The following is a 4,137-nucleotide window of genomic DNA, read 5'->3' as shown; positions in this document are numbered from 1 at the left end:
GGGAGGCAATAGAGACACTTAGCTGAATAGAGGTTTCAAAATTGTCCCTTGTAGGTCCGTCCAAGTGGTGAAGCAGATTTCCCACAGTTGCCAATCTGTTCCAGAGCATCTCTGTGTTCATGTTATTAAGGACATTGGTGCCAGTCCCAATTGCTCTCAGCCCTGTGTCTAGTGATCGTTGGCATTGTGGGCCACTGGATTCAGAGCTGTTGGAGGGCTCATACGTGACCTGCTGAGTTGCCTGCCGTTCTGCACTTAGGAGGATGACATAATTGGCACAATGTTGATACAACTGGGTGATGCTGTGGGACTGCAGATTGGTAGTGACATTCCACAGGGACTGTATCATATTAGTCAATAAAGGTTTACTGATATCCTGCTTTACTATGAAAGGTCCAATCTCATGAATTTCTGCTTTGTTATGGATTATGATTTCTGTGGCTAGGGTTGGGGAGTCCTTGGAAGTAGAAGCTTCCCATAGTCCAGAGCTGGATAACAAGAAGTCATACACTAGGGTGCCACCGCTGGATAGGGGACATTCCTCAGGGCAGCTGGTGGCATTGAGGGTAAAGTCTATGGGTTCATATTTTGGATGGGTGAAGTTGACAGCCAAATGTCCTTGTGGGAGGAATCATGCAGGTTAAATTAATTTATGCCATTCCAAATCTGCCAGGAGTGAGCTGCCTAAAGTTTGCAACCTTTCTGCTGAGAGGTCAGCCACTGTAGGTCCTGGATGCCTTCCAGGCTGGCATCACAGCTAGCCACCTCCAGACAGCATTTGACACCTTTGCTTTGTAATGTCAGTTCACTGTTTGAATCACAGTGAATGCTGGCAGTAAGTGGAAGGATCCACATGGAAAGGATTCCTCACAGACCTAGGATCTCCATGTTGAAAGCTTTAGCACTTAGAACAAAACAAAACAAAACAGAATTGGCTCAGGAGGGTAGGGGAAAGGGATCAGGTAAATTAGTCAGAGGTGTGTGCCTGCTTTAATGCAGGTCTTTGTAGACCAGTGGGGTGACTACCTATAAGAGGGTGGCCATTGTAAGTCAAGGACTTCTCTGGCCTTTCCCTGCCTCAACATTGGAGTGAGCACTGATCAGCTCATCTGATGCATATTTTCCCATGGCACAGACCTGTTCCTTCCTGGTAGCCAAGAAGGGTGGGTGCTTCATGTCTGAGACAATGACAGGCACTAATAATTTCCTCTCTACAATCCAGGGGTGTTACCCATCTAACCTCCCCAGTTCCCTAATGAACAGCATACTCCTCCTGAATTTTCCAATTTTGGTGGCTTGAGGACTGGGTTTGTATTGCTGAGATATCCTTCTGTGCCCCTTTCTTTGCTGCAGCATCTGCTAACTGGTTCATTTCGGCTTCTAAGGTATCAGCCTTTTGATGACCCTTAACATGTTGAATACATAGTGAGGAGGGATATCTTTGAATCTATTTCCAAATTCCCTGCCAATCTGTCTTTTGAGCAATTTCCTTGCCATCAGCAGTATGCCAATTAGCTTTGTTCCAGTTGTATACCCTGTGTAGCAGAGCATTAGCACAGAAGTTTGAATCAGTGTAGATCCTTAGTTTCCTTTCACATGGATTATGCTGTTCAAGGAGTTCCCTTATGGCTCTCACTGCAGCATCTTGTGCTGAATACCCCGGTGGCAAGGGCCCCCCTATCTGCCACATAACCCCATTGGCCAGATCCAGGATCCAGCTTTCCCAGTTGAAGAAGGGGGCTCCCAGAATCAACTGTTCAGTGGGGTCCTCTTGTTGAACTCCATCTATATTGACCTCTTGGGGTCCCTCTGGGAATTGGATACATGCAGTTACCCCCTTACACACAGCCTGCCCCATGAAGGACCGCAATATGATTTGATTGGTTTCAAACTGCTTCAGGTCCCATTTTCTTCCAAATACATTTAGTGCAGCTCTGGTATCCAGAAGTACACTGGTATGCCCTTGGGTTCCCACCGTAATGGGTACTCTGGGTCTCCCTCCTGGATCCCAGTTGAAGGTCCCCAACTTTTCCCATGAGACTGGGCTTCGGTCATGGGTCCCACCTGTCAGTGCTCTTCAGAGACTGGTGCTAAGGCTGCAATTCTATTAGACTGGGAAGGTGCTGCTCCTGCTGCACTCAGCTCTGCCATCCTGATAAGCAGCTTGGCCAGAGGCTTCCCATTCCACTTTTCTTTGGGTTCCCTGTGCTGCATTAAAAATTTCCACACTGCTGCCCAAATCCCATTGTCCCCCTCTCTTTCCCTTGTTACTTCTGAGTTAACCCAGTGCAGGCTGGGGCATTGATTTAGACCCCCAGCTCTCCTGACAGATTTGGGGTATGCACTGTCATTGGAGTAAGTAACCATGTAACTTGGTGTGTCATTGGACTTTTCTTTGAACTGGGTGGCTGCAACTGCCCCTCCCCCCCCTTGTTGTCCAGCTAATCACTCTGAATCCTGAGCCCAGGTTAGGACTTCCCCCAGAGCATAATTCCGGGCTTCTCAGAGTGGCCCCATTAGCCCAATTACAGACCGGTGCATGCCCTCCTGCACCTCCTTCCAAAACCCGGGGGGTAATCTCTTATATCATGTGTCCACTTGCCTGCCCTGTTGAGGGGCAGCACCCACCCTGATAGCAACCCCAACATGACACACTGGATTACATAGTCCTTCACAGGCTCCCTAGGGGTCTGGTGACTTGCCCCAAATTGTCCCTTAAATGTTTTCCTTTCTAGATTAATTCTCAAATCCATTACACCCCAGGGAATAGTGTCTACCCCAAAGCCACTCTCAAGGATCATTGCTGCCTGAACCTCCAGGGTGGCATAAGCCCTTAATAGGCGGTGCCATTCACGGGTACTCAGGGTTTCGCACTCCACTACATTCAGAGATTTCTGCAACCAGTGTTCCAAATTCTTAATGTTAGCAGGTCCCAGGGTCTTACCCAGGGTGGCTAGACCAGCTCCACTAAGGGGTCTCCCTAGGGTTGCCCTGTGCATCCTGAGTAACAGAGGTCTGCATGATTGCACTCACCTCAGGTACAAGGGTGCTCTCCTTTTCAGACTTGGGGTCTTTAGAGGAGTGGTCCCCTGTGTCCTCTGGGTCTTTGCACATCTCCCCACCCCAAATCTCTCCTGGATTGAAGGGGATGTCTGGATCTCAGGCTTGGTCTACTCAGATGACAGCTGCTACTTGCAAGCTGCAGTCCTGGAGCTCCTTTTTCAAGTGGCTAATGGTGGACAGGGGCCATGGTTTACTTTGTCTCCCTTCTCAGCTTGGTCTTAGCCATTGTCTTTACCAATCTTTGCAAGGCTTCTCAGCTAGCCTTTTCTTGGCCCAGTAATTCCGATTGTCAGGCATTGTATTGATTTATCTTTCTCAATTGCTCATTCTCATTTTCCAAATTCTGGGACAACCCTTTAGAGTCTGATTACTGGTTTCCAACTGTACACATTTATCTTTTAGAATTTGGATTTGCTCCTCCTTTTCCTCAATTTCAGAGGCCAACTGAGCTTTTTCCTCAACTGCTGTTTTTACAGCATGCCACAGTAGCCAGACTAAGGCATTGTGTTGTCTTTGAGCTGGGGGTCTCTCACAAAGGCAGAATTTTTCAAATTGGTTCTCCATGTCCCCTGTGGAGAAGCCTGGGGTGCAGACATCCTCCCTCCATGGGCTGGGTCCTCCCTTCAGAATTTTCTTATGCCGGGGGGAAATTGCCTCACTCCATACCCACCTAGCCTCTTGGTCTCCCACTTTAGGGGCCCTTTTCCTAAACAGGGACATTTTCCTCAACATACTTGAAGCCTTACCCCCCCCCAACAACAAAACAAAACAAAACAACAAGTCTGAGCCCTCCCACTCCCCATGGACTATTTCCAAACAATGAAAACAAAATTAAACAAAACAAACAAGTCCCGAGAGTCAGTTTCCTTGAGCCCTCCCACTCCCAACTCTTTGCAGGAATCCCCTCACCAATTCCCACTCCCTCACAGCTGTGGCCCTCCCCTGTCCTGCAGGTCAGACATGGGTTCTGTCTGTTTCTAAATCCTGAGTTCTGCCTTCCTCTGTCCTGAAGATCGGGCATATAACCAAAGCCCACCCCCTGGGGTGACTATAACCAAATGCCCACTCCTCTGC

General features: G+C 48.5%; 1 pseudogene; it reads right to left on the bottom strand.

The window, feature by feature from the left end:
• Positions 1-2,107: 2,107 nt before the first annotated feature.
• On the bottom strand, positions 2,108-3,114 carry LOC149858434 (uncharacterized; annotated as a pseudogene).
• Positions 3,115-4,137: the final 1,023 nt, after the last annotated feature.

Source organism: Crocodylus siamensis, chromosome 8 (genome assembly GCF_052110815.1).
Source record: "Crocodylus siamensis isolate JL-2025a chromosome 8, ASM5211081v1, whole genome shotgun sequence".
Lineage (NCBI taxonomy): Eukaryota > Metazoa > Chordata > Crocodylia > Crocodylidae > Crocodylus > Crocodylus siamensis.
The sequence above is the reverse complement of the archived record's forward strand: the minus strand, read 5'-3'. Positions and strand labels throughout refer to the sequence as shown.